Source organism: Miniopterus natalensis, chromosome 10, assembly GCF_054644295.1.
Source record: "Miniopterus natalensis isolate mMinNat1 chromosome 10, mMinNat1.hap1, whole genome shotgun sequence".
Lineage (NCBI taxonomy): Eukaryota > Metazoa > Chordata > Mammalia > Chiroptera > Miniopteridae > Miniopterus > Miniopterus natalensis.
The window spans coordinates 17,220,175-17,240,772 of NC_142090.1; the positions used below are offsets into that span (position 1 = coordinate 17,220,175).

General features: G+C 39.6%; 1 protein-coding gene and 1 pseudogene across 2 annotated transcripts in view; one reads left to right on the forward strand and one right to left on the reverse strand.

The window, feature by feature from the left end:
- CALU (calumenin) overlaps positions 1–8,289 on the reverse strand; it is a 28,556-nt gene extending 20,267 nt beyond the window's left edge. For both annotated transcript variants that reach the window (XM_016213372.2, XM_016213371.2), the window contains exon 1: positions 8,217–8,289. The gene's annotated coding sequence lies outside the window, so the exon portion shown is untranslated. The remainder of the gene's footprint in view (positions 1–8,216) is intronic.
- Positions 8,290–17,594: 9,305 nt separating this feature from the next.
- Positions 17,595–18,249, forward strand: LOC107537336 (lipid transport auxiliary protein 1 pseudogene; annotated as a pseudogene).
- Positions 18,250–20,598: the final 2,349 nt, after the last annotated feature.

The following is a 20,598-nucleotide window of genomic DNA, read 5'->3' on the forward strand; positions in this document are numbered from 1 at the left end:
AGTAGCTAAAGGAAGTTATACTGTATTACCTTGGGTTTACAGAGTCCTATGGTTTCAATAAGCCAAAAAATGCAAAGCACAGTTATCACCTCACTGACCAGTCATGAGTATACACGTGTCTGTATTACGTTAACTTAAGTAATTTTAAACACCTTGCTGGCCCACGTAGCCAGCCACCTGGGAGAGTTCTGGCTTAAAATAGCCGGTCAGCAAGGTGTAATGAGTATGTTACATAAAGATTCCTTAAAAGTAGCAGGAAAGCAAATAGGACATTGCCAATAAGACAAACAGAAATGTAGTGGAGATAATGGGAGGCAATGTGAAGGCAAGACCTGGAGACCCCTGACATACGAGAAGATGGTACTTTTCCTAAGCTGTTCTCACCAGTGTTAGAACTGAGCTGAGCTTCTAAAAGTTTATCAATATTCTGCTTCATGCTATCTGATCAAAACACCCAAATTTGTACATAGAGATACTGCCACCCAGGCGTTCAGCGATGAGAGTTTATGATAAAAAATGGAAAACAAAAGGGATTAAGAAGTACAAACTGGCAGTTACAAAATAGTCATAGGGAATATAGTCAATAATACTGTCATAACCCTGTATGGTGTCAGGTGTGTGCTAGACTATTAGGGGGGATTACTTTGTAAGTTATATTTATGTGTAACCACTATGCTGTATACCTAAAACTAATATCCATATTAAAAAGAATGAGGTGGATCGATCTATTAGCACTGATCCGTTAAGAGCCCGGCGGGCGTGGCTCAGCAGTTGAGCATCGACCTGGGATCCAGGAGATCGGGGTTCGATTCCCGGTCAGGGCACATGCCAGGGTTGCGGTCTAGGCAGCCGATCAATGACGCTCTTATCATTAATGTTTCTATCTCTCTCTCTCCCCCTCCTTTCCTCTCTCTGAAATCAATATATATTTAAAAACAAAACAAAACAAAAAACCTGTTAAGAAAACAACACAAGTTGCAAAACAATGCCAAGATCTCATTTATGTAAAAACCAACCTACCTCACCAGGTTATTTATATTTGTATAAAATATAACATACAGGCACAAAAATGGTGTGGAAGGATAAACATCTATCTGTAAACAGTGGTAACCCCTACACTCAAGGGAGAAGAGATGGGATGGGGTGCTGAGGCTGGTGTGAACTTTAATACTGTACTCTGTTGTGTTGTTTACTTGTTGTAAATGAGCACACACTCATATATATTTTACCTTTTAATGTGTATTACTTTTTAAGCACTATTATAAAAACTCTTTTCAGTATTAGGTAGCAAAGCAAACATTTTCAAGCCATTTTTCCAGATTGAAAAAGCAAACTGAAGGAAATACGTATCTATTCTTAGGACAGAAACCCTATTTTTAAAGATAGGGTTTTGCTCAGTGGTTAGAGCATTGGCCCATGGACTGAAGGGTCCCAGGTTCAGTTCCAACCAAGGGCACGTACCTTGGTTGCAGGCTTGATCCCAGCCCTGGTCGGCGGATGTGTCTCTCACACTGATGTTCCTCTCTCCTTCCCTCCCTCCCTCCTTCCCTCCCTCCAACTCTTTCTGAAAAGCAATGGAAAAAAATACCGAGGATTTTAAAAAAACAAAACAAAAAAACGTAAAACATACTCCTCCAGAATAACACTCCAGCCTACCTTCAATAATTCAACTGATCAATCAAATCAGTGGAACAGTGAAGAGAAAACTAGAGATTTAGTGGCTCTCTTAAACATTAAGGTGAAAATGCCTTTCTTTACTTTAGGGCAAAATGAAACTTCCATCTTAAACTACTACTAATTCTTTAGACAGATAAAACTCTTTAGAGACAAGTAATAAGTTATATATGTTGTTGACTTTTTTTAAAATATATTTTTAAATATATCTTTATTGATTTCAGAGAGAGGAAAGGAGATGGAGAGAGAGAGAGGTAGAAACATCAATGATGAGAGTCATTGATTGGCTGCAGCCCGCAACCCAGGCATGTGCCCTGACCGGGAATCGAACCCCAATTGCCTGGATCCTAGGTCGATGCTCAACCGCTGAGCCACGCCCGGCCAGGCTGTTGTTGACATTTTGATATATTCAAACAATATCTATAATGTTAGAGGCTTACAGAATCAAGTAAAATCAAGAGTCATCACAACAGAGGATTTTCCTTATGTGCATTCATAAGCGGACTTCACATTTAGGAAAATTTTATAAATGAATAATTACATCCTCAGGATAAAAATACCGTTAACAATTCTTGTAAACCCCAAATGTTACAATATGATAAATGCTTAAGCCCACTAACATTATCAAGGCTGGAAAAGATGCTGTACAAAGTTTTGATAAATGTGACATACAGAAATGTATCAAACTGATGCACTGAGATTGAGGCACTGTGATTTAGAGGCTAAATTACATTTAAATTTGAGGCTTAACATCTTGATACAGGATAAGAGAAGAAATCCAGAGTAAAAGCCAAGTGATCTGGTTTTATCATTCAGACATCTCTCTTTCCTTCCCTAAAACCTTTATTAAAAAATTGATTTCAGAGAGAGGGAGGGAGAGGGGGAGAGAGAAACATCAATGATGAGAGTCATTGATTGGCTGCCTCCTGCACGCTTCCTGCTGGGGACTGAGTCCGCAACCTGGGCCTGTGCCCTGACCAGGAATTGAACTGCCATCTCCTGGGTCATAGGCCAATGCTCAACAGCTCAGCCACACTGGCCAAGCTCTCGAAAACTTTTAATCCCACCCTTCAAGAGGCTCCTCCACTCTACCAATCAGTAATTCTTAGGTCTCCACAATCCAAAATCATTCCTTCCCAGACCCTGCTTGCTCTTCCCTTTCGTTCACCCAGTCTTTAGGAGTTGTCTATGCTGCTGTCTCTGCTTCCTCACTACCTACTGTCACCCTGAAATCTGTCATCTACCACTGATAAAAAAAACTGCCTAAAAGGGTCAAGGGCCCTAGCCGGTTTTGCTCAGTGGTTAGAGCGTTGGCCGGAGAACCAAAGGGTACCGGGTTGGATTCCAGCCAAGGGCACGTACCTCAGTTGCAGGCTCGATCCCTGGCCTGGTCTGGGTGAGCGGGGAGGCAACCAATTGATGTGTCTTGCTCACATTGATGTTTCTCTCTCTCTACCCCTTTCACCTTCTCTGAAAAGCAATGGAAAAAATATTCTTGAGTGGGGTTTTAAAAAAAAGGGTTAGCAAATGAGCCTTCATCTTTGCAGTGGGTAATGAAACACCTGCATTTAATATATATTTTTTACATATAATATGTAGTATGTGTGTGTGTGTGTGTGTGTATATATATATATAACTTACATATACACACATGTATAATCTCCACTCTTTGTGCACACATATAAATATACCAACTCCTAGTTATTAGACACTTTAACAAAAGGCCCCTTGTTTTATGATTATAGATACTAAAAAAAAAGCTGTACTAGATTTATCTAAACCCATATACATATAAAAATGTTCAAGCAGAAACAAAGGATATCTCCCAAGACAGGGTATTTTGTGTGGGAAGATGTGAGAAGAGTGCAAACCCACTTTTCACACACAGCACTTGAAGAACTACGTTAGTGCAGTTAATCCTGAAGCATCTTTCTCCTTTCAACCAAACTGAAAACAAAATGATAGAAAGCTAAATGACTCTTCTCTTTCTCCTTCTCCCATTGTAACGGCTACACATAACAGTATATTAGGAAAACATATAATATACCTAAGTGAAGGACTTGCTTGGATAAACTTTTACCATATGACCTATGGTTGTGCAAAATGCATCTTCCCATCTCCCATTTCTCAAATGACCTATAAAAGTTGTGCTAACATTCTGTTCCTACCTCACCAAGGGTAACATCTAATATTTAAAAAAAAAAAAAAAAAAAAATCTAGACTTGCATTACCCAGGACAGTAGCTACTAGCCATATGTGGCTACTAAGCATTTAAAATGGGGATAGTGTGACCCTGACCGATTTGGCTCAGTGGTTAGAGCATTAACCTGAGAGCTAAAGGGTCACAGGTTCGATTCCAGTCAAAGGTGTGTACCAGGGTTACAGCTTCTCCCCACCCAGGTCCGAGCATGTGTGGGAGGTAACCAATCCGAGTGCCTATCTCACGTGGATGTTTCTCTCTCTCTCTCCCTCTCTCTCTTCTTCTCCTCCCTCCCGTTCTCTCTAAAAACCTATGGAACCTTGGGCAAGGATTAAAAAAAATACGTGGCTAATGTGAATTAAGATGTGGTATAAGTGTTATACTGTACTTTATTTTTGAACAAATGGTATTTTGTATTTACTGGATTAATTAAGTTAAAATTAATTTCACATTTTAAATTTTCACGTGAAAATTTAAAATTCCATATGTGGAGTGTATTATATTTCTATTGGATAGTCATGTTAGAGGGATGAACAAAGGGGCTAGAAAAGATATTAACTGTCATCCTTTTGCAGTATGTCACCAATAATTTTCTTCTGGAAGTTATTTTCATGAATTGCTCCAGTAAGTTTGTAAGAAAAGATTAATGGCATAAGGGTGAATTTCTTTCAATAACAACAAGCCTTAAGAATCAGTTTACTTGCCCGGCTGGGCGTGGCTCAGCTGCTGAGCATGGACCTAGGATCCAGGAGATTACGGTTTGATTCCTGGTCAGGGCACATGCCCGAGTTGTGGGCTTGACCCCCAGCCGGGGGCGTGCAGGAGGCAACCGATCAATGACTTTCTCATCATTGATGTTTCTATCTCTCCCTTCTTCTCTCTGAAATCAATAAAGATATATTTAAAATAAAAACCTTAAAAAAAAAAAAAAAAAAGTTTATTTTATCCATTCAAAAAGTTCCTTGAAAGTTCTAAATTCTTGCCATTTCTCCCTCTTCCTTCAAGTCATTTTTTTGGAAAAAAATCTGCCGGTCACAGAACACTTAAAAAGTAAATTGTTTCAGGGAATCTTAGATGTTTGGATTAAATTCAACTTCTCAAGAACATCAGCACTGAGTGACCCCAGTTATTCTGGTTGACCAAAGACCCATTGCTCAATGTTAACAAGTGGGAGAAATGGGTGTGGTGATAAAATTCCAGTTCTCTGAGCTGGATATTCAGGAAAAAAGGCATTCCTCTATAACGCAGCAGGATCTCACTGCTTAAGTGTCTACTTCAATTGTGGATTGGGAGGAGAACAGGGCAGCCTGATAGTAACTTAACCATACTAAGGCCCAGGTTATGAAATCTAGAAATTAAAAGCTATTTGGTTATCATTCTTTTTCTTTCTTTTTTTTTTTAAATTTGAGAGAGGAAGGGAGAGGGAGACAGAGAGAAACACTGACTGGCTGCCTCCCACAAACGCCCACAACTGGAACTCGAACCCTCAATCTACGTATGTGCTCTGACCAGGAATCAAACCCGAGACCTTTTGGTATACGGGACCAGGCTCAACCAAATGAGCCACAGCGGCCATGGCTCTGACATTCTTTACTTACAAACCTTGGAACAAGTACCAACAATGGATTATCACATTAAAGTAATAGTGTTATCCTTCATGATTTGGTAAGAACTATGATAACGACAAACCATTTACTCAATGTTTCTCCTTTGATGGAGTAAATTTATATTAGTTCATTAATACATTCTAACTAATTATCTGTGTGAGTGAAGGGCATACATTTATAAGACAGCTGAGAACATAAAAGTGCAATATTTGGCTGTAGAAGAAAAGCTTTGAGAATAACCAAGTATTATTACTCAGGTTTCATCAGTTCTATAACTAAAGCAACCCAGTGCAAACTAAATTTTTCTGGCTACAGAATAAAAAATTTTCTTTAAGAAAAACATTCTAGAAATTTTGGGGAAAAATAGTTTCCTTTTGGCTGATAAAACTTGAATACATAATTAATTGCCATAGGAATGCTATGCAAAATGTAGGGACAAGGTCCTCGGTTTCTAGTTGTAATTTTGCTGTGTGTGTGTAGCATGCATAAAGTCCTTAGGAATCTGGTAGTTATTTTAGCTCAACCTCCCTTCAGTGCCAAACATCTATAAATAATTTTTAAATCGTAGATGAAAACACCTATCTCATGCCCTAGCCGGTTTTCTCAGTAGTTAGATCATCGGCCAATGGACTGAAGGGTCCTGGGTTCGATTCAGGGCAAGGGCATGTACCTCAGTTGCAGCCTCGATCCCCCTCCCCAGTTGGGGCACATGGGGGAGGCAACCAATAGATGTTTCTCTCTCCCCCTTCTACTCTCTGAAAAGCAACGGAAAAAAATCTCTTCAGGTGAGGATTAAAAAAACAAAAACCTATCTCATATTATCACTCCAACTGGAAGTGATCTGTACCCATTCCTCTAAACTTTTATAAAACTTGCTTGTACCACTCCACAATAATGACCAGAGGCTATAGATGCTACCTTCTTGGAAGACAGGGATCTCACCTAATATAAATTAATATTCCTCTACATTCCCTAATATAGTGTTTGCACTTTTTATATACCAATACATTTTACAGGATTAGTTGGATGGTAGTTTGCAGCAATGCAGTTCCTGCCCGTCAATGCTTCCCAACCCCCAATTCCCCTTACAGGATGTGGCCATCAGCCAGCAACAGGCAAAGTGTTATTTCAGCGGTCTTAACTCTAATACATAAATTACAACATCAACAACAGCCATATTTAAGAGTTCATACAGGATCTAGGACCTTATGGCCTAGCAAGGATTTCCAATGGCTCTCTTGGCTACACACCTCTGTCATTCCAACAATCCTGGCATACCCATGTTATAGAAAAATCTGTGTTACTATCAATGTACTAATGATCTATACTGGTGCAATGTATATAAAATATGGCCAATTAAGTATCTTTTGACACATCACTGGATGAATGGAAGCAAACTGATTATACTGAGAGTGATGATGAATTGATTTCAAAGTTGTATGTAAGTACCATTCACTCAGACATACTTGGTTCATCTTTGTCAGCTCATGCTCCTCAGTTGATTCTCAAAAGGATCCTACTGAAGACCCCTGAATCACTGTAAAAGACTATGACTAAACAAACTCATCCTCTCTACACACAAATACAACGTGCAAGTTATCTATCTGGACCCTCACTTGTACACTATACAGTACTACATAAATTCTTCAGTGATGGCCATTCTTCTGTTTGGTAATTAGTTAACTAAATCTACTGAATGAGGTCAAACATGTATTTGCCTTACATCAAGTTTCATTCTCTGATAAAGAGAATGAAATTTATCAGAGATGAGTTTTCTACCTCCCAGCAACCTTATTATGGTCCATGCCAAAAAGTAAATGAAATTCAAGTCTCAAACACACTACTCTGGGAGTTTATACACTTAGGAATTGAAAGAGAAGGCCCTCAAGTTTTATCAGGAGACCCAAGGAGCTTTTGCCTTTACGCAAAAGCAGCTTTAGGAACTGCAAACCACATTACTATACTCTTAATCAGGGCAGTTGCAGGGAATTCAGTTTTTACTTGGGGCATGCTAAAAATCAAAATTAGGCACTGAGGCTTGAAGGAATAAGACAAGGTAAAAATACAATTCCCTAATAAAGCTTTTAAAACCTTTTTTCCGTCGCAGACTGAAGTATGCAGCTACACATGGAAGCTCGAAACATTCGGCTTTTCTTTAAAACTACAGAACGTTTTAACAAAATCATATCCTGCTTTTCCTTTCCCCGCTTGTTTCTGCACCATCAGAGTCAGTGAACACTACTTTCCTGGCAGATGCACCGTCCTCTCGGGATGTGGCTTTGGGAAGGGGTTGGCAGACACGAGCAGGCTCGTGTCGGGAAGGTGGCAGAGAGCGGTTACCATAGCACCACCCGACTGCCCTCTGACCTTCAGGAGATAAACAAGAGTGACCCTCCAGTCTGAGGGCTCGGTGAGTGGCGGGGCCCAGGGGCGGAGGACGTGGCAACCGAGGCACAAAACAGCACCCCACAGGATGTAAAACCGGGAGCCGGAGTTCGCCGGGACCGAAGCCCCTTCCAAGAGCGCGCTGGAGGTGAGCAGCGGCCTCCACCCCAGGCTGCGCCCCGAGGGCCACAGGGTCGCGAGCCGGCTCAGGCCCCAGGTCCCCGAACTAGCAGAAACACAGGCCAGGAACAAGGGAGATCCCTCCTGCACCGGGAGCGAAGCCTGAGGACAAAAAGAAAGCGAGAAAGGAAGAGGCTGATGAGAAAGGGCCGCAGTTCCGGCGTCCTTACCTTTCCTGGTAGCACCCAGAGCCCAAGGTGCCGCAGCCGCCGCTCACCCACCGGCTCAGCTCACGCCCGCTAGCACCCCCTGACCGGAAGCGGCTTCGTGCCCCGCCCCTACCGCCTCGCCAGCGGCCTTCTGACCAATCAACAATAAACCCACAGCTGACGCGAAGCGTCCTTGGGTAGCTATTGGTCCCACGGTGGAGGAGCCCGGATTGGCTGGAAAGCGCCACGTCCCCGCCAGCGCGCCTCGCTGCGTAGACCGAATACCCATCCTACACTGGTCCGGAGTCCGGCGGGGCGGCGGGCTCCAGCCCCTCGTGGGGGCAGCGCGTGGGCGGGGCCGCCTGGCTGCCACGTCCCGGTTCGCAGCGCGTGACTGGGTCTGCATAGGAATTATTGGATTATCCTGCTGGTTATCTAATGCGCCCAGCGCCTAGGCCGGGATTAATCCTGCTGTGGTGTGAATGAAAAAGGGGCCACCGACTAAACCTGAGAAGCTCAGGGGAGGCGTGCATGGTGAGCTTACAAAGTCTGAGGCCAAAAGTCACCGCATAGGATGGTCTGAACATAAAAACTTCTAACTAGAAGTGGGCCATTAGTGGGTGGTCATGTCCTGGGCCTGTAGCTTCCTTGACAACGCTCAGTCAACAGACAGCAGAGCTTGCCTGTTGTCTTTTAAAAGTTTTTTTGATTTTTTTTTTTTTTTAGGGAGAGGGAGAGAGAAACATCTATTTGTTGTTGGCCAGGGCCTCTAGTGTCTTTTTGCATCTAAGATAACCTACCTTTGAAATGTCAAAGTAATCTTTTCCAGACGCTGTGCCCCCCTCCGTGCACAACGGTGGGCACCAGACCAGGTGATAACCCCTCATTGTTGGCTTTTCCTCGCGTACCATAATCAAGGGTGGTAAATTTTAATTATTCACTATCCTGTACCCACCAACGTAAAAGATGTGTGTGTTTCTCCATCTTGCCTTTTATCCAACTCAGAGATTTCCCAGCTTTGCTTTCTCCCACTTCCCTAATCTACCACCAAGGGATTTCATGTATCACTCCTTACATCGCCTCCTTCTATTCTAATGTAGAAAATAAACTACAGAACTTCCATTCTCCAGAGCATCTTCTCAACCCGTTTAGATTTTGCTTCCCGGCAATTGTCATCAGTTTGGCTCAAATTCATAAAAATTGCCTACAGGTTTGAACTTTTCTTATGTCAACAGTATGAATTGCAAACTGTATTGAGCAAACCGACGTCATTCCCTTTAGCACTACCTCCACGATGGGGTGGCCTGGAGCAGGCTCTTGACTTTGGCTCCAGTGTAGCTTTCCGATTTGTCTCCCACCACTCCCTCTCACATATTTTGCTCTCTGGCCACCATCATGTTCCCTAACAGACTGCCCTTTCACCTCTCTATGGTCTTTCATTATTAAGCGACCTCCTATGCCTGGAATAAGTGCATTTTCCAAATTTTCTGCCTTGTAAATGGCAATAGAAGTTGCAGTTCATAGACACCCTGCTTCATATGTTAGCTCTAGAATATATTCCTGACCTCATTAGGCATAGTAAGTCCTCCCTTATTTGCCTTCGTAGCACTTTGTAGCTTCAGTACAGTTTGCAAATTTTGGTATAAAACACTGCTTATCCAAAGGTCCTCCTCTAGACTAAACTCCAGTGTAGAGATCTGCCTTATTCATTTTTGTATATACAGCTCTGAGCGTACTGTTTAAGTGATGTTAAGAGAAAAGAATGCATGTCCTTAAGAGAAGCACATAAAATTATTCACCTAGTCATTTTCATGTCATGAAATTAAAACAAATATTAAATGAGGGCTACTATGTTTGCAACACAAATGGAATATATAAACCTACTGGGTTCTTAGCACATAAAGCCTTTAAAATCCAGTTGAGACAAGCAGTATGCTTATGAAAGAGTCAAATACAAAGCAAGTTAATGTATTGTTAAGCACTAAAATGACAGGTTGACAAATAATGCTTCTAGAATTCAAAGGAATGACAGTGATGCTTGGTGGTAGCCAGAGAGGGCTTCCTAGGAAGGTCTAATTCAGGCTAGACTAATAAAGTCCTTAATGACCTATTCAGCAAGAGTAATAACAGGAACAAGGGCAAGTGGGGGACAGAGTGAAAGGTAAGTTTTCAGGCCAGGTAGGTGATGAGGGAGGTAAAAAAAAAAAAAAAAAAAAAAAAGAAGAAGAAAGTAGGGTAGGGCCACGAAGGGAAAGCATAGATGGTAAATTTCTACAGGTAATGAAAGGTCATAAAAATCTGAGGAGCCTGAGCTGAAGGCAATAGGGATTGTGGGTCTTCTTCTGAAGGTATCTAAGCTTATGTATGAGGGAGGTAGAGTGAGACTGAAAGTGGTTCTTTTGGGAATTAACTACAGAACAGGCTGCATCAGGTTGTTTTTAAAAAACTATTAAAAATGTTTCCTTGAAGTCAGGCACTGTGCTGAGTGCTGGTGAACAGCCCTTAAGAAACTGCAGCCTAGCAGAAGAGCCACCTGTCTTGAAAGTGTCCTAGAGGAGGCTGGATAAGGTAGGGACTCTGCCAGAGTTGGGGCCCTCCATCCCTGATATTCCCTGTGAGTCAAAATAAATGTGTTTATATTATAAATGTGTATATATACTATGTATATAAATCCTTCCCACCAAGCATTTCTTGTTTATTAAAATTTGAGCGTGGCCTTTTCTATTTCTTCTATAATTTGTCAACTAAAAATTTATTTTAAGACTCTGTTATTAAGTTGTAAAAGCTCATGGCAACTGCTGACTAGTAGACCACAAAGAAAATGTCACCATATTTCAAAGAATCAATATTATAAACTCTATTTTCCATAACAAAATGCAATAATATTTGAAGTCAATAAAAAATAAAATACATCTAAACATATTTTGGAAAGCTAATTAGCATTTCCAATTAATTCTCATTTGAAATAAGAAACAATGGTTGTAACTAAGGAATATTTAGAACTGAAGGACAAGGAAATCATCACTATATATCAAGACTTTTGTGATGCACATAGATCATACTTAGAGGAGAATTAATAGACTTAGATACTATTTGGTTAGGTTAAAGCCTAAACTGTTATAAAAGAGAGCCCCAAATATTTTTGCTTGAACCAGGGAGACTTCTCTTCCACAAAACAGGACAGAAGTGAGTGTTCTGAAGCTGGCAGGGCCACTAAGGTCATCACTACTTCCCAGAAAGTGAGAAAAAGAAAAAGGACAATCCAAGAAATGTGGCTTTATCTTTAAAGGGTTTACACAGAAGTTGCATATGTCACTTACTGATCCGAAGTTAGACACAGGCCGCATGGAATGCAAAAGGAGAAAGAAGTGAAGGATAGATTCCTAGGGGCAGTGGGTTTTGCCACGTGAGGCTAATTTCAACTTGATATTAATAGAGAAAAGAAAAATGCAAATTACACTTTAATAAAAATAACTTCGGAAGTTAGAGGAGGAACAACAGTAAACCTACAGAAAGCAGAAGAAAGAAATAATAAACAGCAAAGCAAAAATTAATGAAAATCAAAGAGAACATGGGAAAATGGGAAAAAGTTAACAAAAATCAATGTGGTTCTTTAAGAAAATTAAGCAATTTAACAAATCCTCTGGCAGAACTGATATAAAGCAGCCCAATAAAGTAGACTGAAGAAAAGAACGTTTTTACAGATGCAATCTGTATTAAAATCATGAGATAAAAATGATCGATTGTATGCCAATAATTTTCAATATTTATTTGCAATGTTACAAATAAATATTTTCACAGAATTAACTCAAGAAGAAATAAAAATATATTAAATAAATTGAAATTAATGGGAGTTAGAAAGTCTCGCCATGTAATAGACACTAAGCTAAGAATATTTTACAGATGAATTTTCCTAAATCTCCAGGAGAGAGATAATTATTTTTTATATAAATGATTCTACAGAATAGAAAACGATTGTAAAATATAAAGTCCCTTTATGAAGCAGAAAAAGCTTATTTTCGAGTCTAGACAAGAACAATACAAGAAAAGGACAGTACATTTATGTATATAGGTGTGCATTAGGCTATAGAAATGAGGGCTTTTACCAGAGCCAGGAAAGAGAAAAATATTTTTGAACTAGTAGTGGAAGACCAGATAGAACTAGGAGAGTACTCAAATTAATATATGAAGGTGGAAGGAAAGGGATGGAAAAGAAAACTGTATTTTTGTTCTGTTTCACTTCATCTTTTAAACTTTTAAAATTTTATTAAATTTATTGGGGTGACATTGGTTAATAAAATTATATAGGTTTCAAGTGTGCAATTCTATAATACATCACCTGTATACCGCATTGTGTGTTTACCCTCCAAAGTAAAGGCTCCCTTGACCTTTTTTTACCCCCCTTGACCTTTTTCTACCTCTATATTTGCTACCCTTGACCTTTTTCTACCTCTTCCTACCCTCTTTTCCCTCTGGTAACCAGCATACTGCTGCCTGTGTGTATGACTTTTTGTTTATCTTGTTTGTTCATATGTTTCCTAAGTATTTTATTCTTTATGATGCTATCTTAAGTGAAATTGTTTTTCCAATTTCCCTTTCAAATAGTTTGTTGTTAGTGTATACAAATGCAACTGATTTTTATATGTGAATTTTTTATTCTGTAACTTTACTTAATTTGTTTACTAGTCCAGTTTTTTTATGGAACCTTTGGGTTTTTCTGCATACAAAATCATGTCATCTGCAAACTGAGATAATTTCCTTCTTCCTTTCCAATTTGGATGATTTTATTTCTTTTTCTTGTCTAATTGCTTAGGTTAAGGCTTCCACTACCATGTTAAATAGGAGTGGCAAGATTAGGGATCTTTGCCTTGTTCCTGACCCTAGAGGAAAGCTTTCATTGAGTATGATGTTAGCTATTGTCTTCTTCTGTGTGGCCATTTTTATATTGAGGTATTTTCTTTCTGTTTCTAGTTTCATGAGAGTTTTTTTTTTTTTATCATGAGAGGGTGTTGAATTTTGTCAAATGTGTTACCTGCATCTATTTAGATACCATGATTTTTATTCTTTGGTCTATTGAAGTGGTGTGTTATATTAACTGATATTCGTATATCAAACCATCTTTGCAGTACAGAAATAAATTTCCCTTGGTCATGGTGTATGAGCCTTTTGGCATGCTATTGTATTCAGTTTTGCTGGTATGCAAATGCTAGTGTTAGGCATTGTTATGTCTCCTTGAAGAATTGACCCCTTTTTATCCTTTATCATTATTCAATGCCCTTCTTTATCCCTGAAGTCTGCTCTTTCTGAAATTGATACAGCTACTACTACTTTCCTTTGGCTAGTGTTAGCAGAGTGTTTTCTCCATCCATTTACTTTTTTCTATATGTCTTTATATTTAAAGCGTGTTTCTTGTATATATATATAGAGAGAGAGAGTTGGGTCTTGTTTTTTTGATCCACTCTGACAATCTATGTTTTTCAATTGGTGCATTTAGACCATTTATATTCAAATTATTATTAACAGGGTTGGATTAATATCTACCATATATTTTACTGTTTTCTATTTCTTACCCTTGTTCTTTGTTCCTATTTTTGTCTCCTATTCTTTTTCTGCTTTGTGTGGTTTTAATTGAGCATTATGTGATTCCATTTTCTCTCCTTTCTTAACATCTCAGGTATACTATTTTTACTTTTAAATTTATTGCCCTAGAGTTTACAATATTCATTTATAGCTAATCCAAGTCCACTTTCAAATTAGACTGTTCCCACATAGTGGCCTTCACTGGGAATCAAACCTGGGACCCTTCCGTGTACTGGCTGACGCTCTAACCACTAAGCCACACCAGCCAGGGCTGGAGAGCTTTTAGAAGGCACTAGTACCCACTTTGCCACAGCTGGTTTAGACCAATGGTCCCCAATGAATGGGTGACATAAGAAATGTTTGTAAGTACTAAAGGTATCAAGTTTAAGTAATACAGATACACATTTTCACAATATAATTCCCTTTTCAAGTCTACTTAACATTTCTAATTATTACAAAGAGAAACTTTCATGCTAGATTATCTTTAACCCCCTCAAACTCACACTAATCCTCCTGTTTAAATGAAAAGTGGACAAACCTCAGGATCAGGACCTTTGAATAAGAAATGGTATTTGGCTGGAATTTAATATTATGTTAATTATGTTTATTTTATGCTTTCTTTTTCTTCACAGAAAATTATGATTATTGTCCAGGTAGGATTGGGGTATAGAATTTTATTTTCAATTTATCTTTTGAAGTAAAAAAGATAAGATTTAAAATATATATGATCAAGGTCATAGCAGATTTTGGCCAAAAATAAAAATAAAAAAGCATGAAGTTGATGTACAAATGAAGTTTGGGAAACTAGATCTGATGATTCCCAGCCTATTTCTAAGCCTTGAAGTTCCATATTTTGGGGGAAAATACTCATATGAAATTAATTTAAAGTAATTTAGGAAAATAAATAGGTGTGTATGTTACTTTATTTATTTTTATAGTCTTTTTCTCATTATAAAGATTATGCATGCTTACTGTTAGAATATGATCCCAGAAAACTCATAACAAAAAGATAGTTTAAAAATAAAAAAACAAAATAACACAATTTAGAGAAAAAACATTTAATATGTGAGTTGTGAATTTTTTAATTTAGTAATTTTAGAAATATGAGAATTTTGAATCTCAAAATATTAATGCACATGTAAATCTGAATTTACATAAGAAAAAAGGTATGTTTTTGTTTATTAAAAACAACAATAGAATGATTATCAAACCTTCCCTTATGTACTTAAAAGTTTAATTTACATACATGTACTATTTAGCCCCATACTTATCCAGTAATTTAAGACACATCTTTACTAAATAAAATTTCATACATTTCAATCAGTTATAATGAGATGAGTGAAACTTCCTTTTGGAAATTGTGCATTTAAACCCCAGCTTTTCTTACTTGCCAGAGACACACACTTTCCAGCTCTTTGCACACTTACCTTTCTGCTATGGAAGAGTAAGAACAGCAGATTGAGCTGTGTACTAATAATGGTCGATGAGAGGAAACAGTTTTGGCTTTATTGCCCTACTGAGTCAACAGGCGTAGGGAGATGATTATTTACTTATAAAAATGGTACAGTTGTTGAAAATATCTATTTACTTTTTCCAAAGCAGAGTATCAGCATGGTATAGCATTATCACCTTAAACACAAATAGGCCAGATGGTTAGAAAACAACTACAACTACAACAGCGATAATAACCACCACTCCACACCAAGATAACTCGGTGTTCCACCACAGTTCCGTGTTCCTCTCCTGCCCTAAAGATTTCCCTCTTCAAGAGAATGGCTACACCATCACCACATAATACTACAGGGATCAATCCAACAGGAAAATAGAACCCTTGTTAACATATATGCACTCAATACAGGACCACCTAAATATATTTTAAACATATATGCACTCAATACAGGAGCACCTAAATATATTTTAAAAATTGATGAACTTTAAGGGAGATATTGACAGCAATACAGCCATAGTAGGGGACTTTAACACTACACTGACATCTCTAGATAGATCTTCCAGAGAAAAAATTAACAAGGAAATAGTGATCTTAAATGACATACTAGATGAGTTGAATCTAATTGATATTACAGAACATTTCATGATACACATATCACAATGTATAAAAGTGGCAGAATATACATCCTTTCAAGTGCACATGGAACATTCTCAAAGGTAAATCATATGTTAGGGCACAAAATAAGCCTTCAATTCAAGAAGATTGAAATCATATCAAGCATCTTCTCAGATTATAATGGCATGAAACTAGAAATCAACTACAATAAAAAACTCAAAAACTTCAAACACATGGAGGATAAATAGTATGTTATTAAACAATGAATGGGTTACCAATGAGAACAAGAGAGAAATAAACTTCCTGGAAACAAATGAAAATAAACACACAACAACCCCAAATCTATGGGACACAGATAAAGCACTCCTGAGCGGGAAGTCAATAGCACTACAGCCTATCTCAAGAAGCAAGAAAAATCACTAATAAATTAAAAGAATCAGAAAGAGCCCTGGATGATTTTTCTCAGTAGTTAGAGCATCAGCCTGTGGATCAAAGGGTTGTGAGCTCGATTCCCCATCAAGGGAATCAGTTGCACAAGGCTCAAACCCCAGCCCCAGTCCTGGTGTGTGCACGAGAAAACCAATCAATGTGTCTCTGTCACATCGATGTTTCTCTCTCCCATCTCTCCCACTCTCTCTGAAAAGCAATGGAAAAAATATCCTTGGGTGAGGATTTAAAAAAACAAAGGAAAAAACAACACAAAAGATCAATGACTCCTAGAGCTGGTTCTTTGAAAAGATAAACAAGATTGATCAACCTTTAGCCAGACTCATCAAGAAACAGAGAGGACCCAATTAAATAAAATCAGAAAGGAAACAGGTGAAGTAACAACTGACGGCACAGAAACACAGGATTATAATAGAACACTATGAGCAACTATATGCCAACAAACTGCGCAACCTAGGCAAAATAGACTAATTCCCAGAAACATACAATCTTCCAAAACTCAACCAGAAAGATTCAGAAAACCTGAATAGACCACTAACAACAAATGAAACTGAAGCAGTAATCAATGAGCTCCCAGCAAACAAAAACCCTGGCCCCGGCGGCTTCACAGGGGAGCTTTGAGAAACATTCAAAGAACTAACACCCGTTCTCCTCAAACTATTCGAAAAAATTCAAGAGGAAGGAAGACTTCCAAGCTCCTTTTATAAGGCCAGCATTATCCTAATTCCAAAACCAGATAAAGACACTACAAAGAAAGAGAATTACAGGCCAATATCCCTGGTGAACATAGAAGCTAAAATCAACAAAATATTAGCAAATCAGATCCAGAAATATATTGCAAAGATCACACACCATGACCAAGTGGGATTTGTTCCAGGGATGCAAGGCTGGTACAATATGCACAAATCAATAAATGTGATACACCACATAAACAAACTGAAATATAAACATCACGAGTCACGTGCTGGGGGGAAGCGGGAAGGTGTTCTTCTTTTTCTGGCCGGGTCAGCCTTGGTCTTTCCCCTTAAGGAAACGGAAAGGGAACTGCAGAGAACCCAGGCGCCGGCACCTCGGAGGAGCCCTGGCTGGCGCCGCAGGGCAGCGGGGTAAACAGGAGTGGTTCTGCCCGGGGTAGGGAGGCCGTGGCGTGGGGCAGTGACTGGCTCTCGGGGGTGAAGGCCGTGCTGGTGATGGCCTACCGGAGCCTGGTGAGGAGATACCCTGGCTCTATTCTTGCTGTTGCATGTGACCCAGTAGAGCCCCTCCTCGTGTTTGCACTGCTATTTATTTTTGCAAAGAGGCAAATCATGTGCTTTGCAATGAAATCCTGTAGGGGACCTCATGTCCTGTGGGACACCATACTCCCAAGGACTTAAAAGAGGAGGCTGATATTCGACTATCCAGGGTTCAGGACATCAAGTATGAACCTCAGCTCCTTGCAGATGATGATGCATGACTGCTACAGCTGGACACCCAGGGAGATCAGAACTGTTACAACTGTTTATACAGGATGAAAGCTCTGGATGCCATCTGTGCCTCTGAGATCCTATTTTGTGCTGAAGGCCGGCATCCCCGTTCCTTAATGGGCAAGAATTTTCGCTCCTACCTGCTAGATCTTCGAAACACTAGTACTTTCTTCAAAGGTGTGCGCAAGGCCCTCACTGATACCCTGCTGGGTGGCTATGAGACAGCCCGCTATGGCATGGGAGTCTTTGGCCAGAGAGAGTACCTGTGCTATCAGGAGGCCCTGAGTGAGCTGGCCACAGTGGTCAAAGCACGAAGTGGGCACTCCCAGCGACAACATCAGTCAGCAGCCAAAGACCTAACCCAGTCTCCTGAAGTTTCCCAACAACCATCCAGGTGACATACCTCCCCTCCAGTCAGAAGAGTGAACATGCCAAGCACTTCCTTGAATTGAAGAGCTTTAAGGACAACTATGATACACTAGAGAGTACTCTGTGATGGCGCTGAAGGACTTGCTGTTGATGGAGCCAGAGAGACTGCATCGTGCTTGCCGGCGCCCCGACCCACAGGTCGTCTGGATCAGCGGGCCCAGACAGGATGAGCTGAAGCTCCCAGTCATATCCAGAACTCTTAGAGCTCATGCCTAGAGAATCATTCTCCAAACCTTTCTTATGGCTGGTTTCAAAACATCGGTTAAGACTTTATTTTCCCTTGGTAGCACTTTTTTTCTGGAGTTGAATTAAGATGTTTTTCTTAATATTTCTGTCAAAGCTTCCTTAAAAATCCTCACTTGGTTTTGATCATAGTTCATCTGCCTTTTTCCAGACTATAAATAATCCCAAGGGTGAGAGAGTTGTGTTGGGGTTGATGGGGCAAGAATAGTCAAACCAATGCACTGGTCTGACTTTATAAATTAATGAAATGAACAATTAAACGAAAAAATAAAATAAAAATCACATGACCATATCAATAGATGCAGAGAAAGCATTCAACAAAACCCAGCACCCATTTTTTTTAATACAAACTCTCAGCAAAGTGGGAATAAAGGGATCATACCTCAACATAGTAAAGGCCATATATAACAAACCTACAGCCAACATAATTCTCAATGGGCAAAACTAAAAGCATTTGCCCTAAGATCAGGAACAAGACAGGGATGCTGCTTTCACTACTCTTATTCAACATAATACTGGAAGTCCTAGCCACAGTGATCAGATAAGAAGAAAAAATAAAAGGCATCCAACCTTCATCAAATTAAAAAGCATCTGCACAGCAAAAGAAACCAGCATTAAAATGAAAGGGGAACCCACTATATTGGAAAACATATTTGTCAATGATACATCTGATAAGGGTAACTTCCAAAATATATAAAGTACTCATACAACTCAACAAAAGGAAGACAAACAATCCAATTAAAAATGGGCAGAGGACCTGAATAGAGACTTCTTCAAAGAGGACATACAGATGGCCAAGAGACATATGAAAAAATGCTCAATGTTACTAATAATCAGAGAGATGCAAATTAAAATGACAATGACAATGAGGTATCACCTCACATGTGCCAAAAGGGCTACCATCAACAAATCAACAAACAATTGCTGGCAAAGATATGGAGAAAAGGGAACCCTGGTACACTGCTGGTGGGAGTGCAGACTGGAGCAGCCATTGTGGAAAACAGTATGGAAGTTCCTTCAAAAAATTAAAAATGGAACTGCCATTTGACCCAGTGATCCCACTTCTGGGAATAAATCCTTAGAATCTTAAAATACCAATCAGAAAGAATATATGCACCCCTATGTTCTCAGCAGCACTATTTGAAATAGCCAAGATTTAGAAGCAGCCCAAGTGCCCATCAGTAGATGAGAGGATAAAAAGCTGTGGGACATTTATGCCATGGAGTACTACGCAGCTGTAAAAAAGGAGCTCTTACCCTTTGTGACAGCATGGAGGGACCTGGAGGGGATTATGCTAAGTGAAATAAGCCAGGCAGAGAAAGACAAGTATCGTGTGACCTCACTCTCACACACACACACACACACACACACACATAGCAAAACTGCAAGGTGCTTTGAGAGCATTTCATGGAGGACTTGCTTGGTTTTTGGAGGAGGTGGAGGAGAGAGGCTAGGGAAAGTTGAATTCTGAATGGTGAGCAGAATGAGCAGGAGTTCAGGGTGAGGGATAACGATAGTGTGACTGCAGAGTGTTTGTGGGAAGGTCCTGACCCTCCCAACCCAGTCCTCATTAATTCCTTAATCCTGGCTTCCAAATTTTGAATTCTTTATTGGTGCCAGTGCCTTTTACTGTCTCTCCACTTTAAGGTTCTCCTAATCCCAGATAAGATATGTCCAAAACCCCTGAGATGTTCCACATTTCTTTTGTAAATTAAAATCTACTATAAGAGGCTTGTTGTGAAAATTCAAACAGCACCAATTTATACATATAGAAAGTAAAAGTCCCCATCACATGCTATCTAGCTCTGAAGGAACTGCTTTTTATGGCTTGACACACAGATCTTTCCGGACCTCTTTCTATGTCTTTGTATATTTGTGTTATATGTTGTACATATGATTTTTTTTTTGCAAAAATACAATATATTTCATAGCTGATTTTCTTTTTTAAAAAAATTGATTTCAGAGAGAGGGAGAGGGAGAGAAAGAAACATCAATGATGATAGTCATTGATCAGTTGCTCCTACACGCCCCCTACTGGGGATCGAGCCCAAAACTCCGGCATGTGCCCTGACCAAGAGTCAAACTGGGATCTCCTGGATCATAGGTCGATGCTCAACCACTGGGTCATGCTGGCTGGGCTATTATGTTTTTCATTGATTTTAGAGACCCGCAG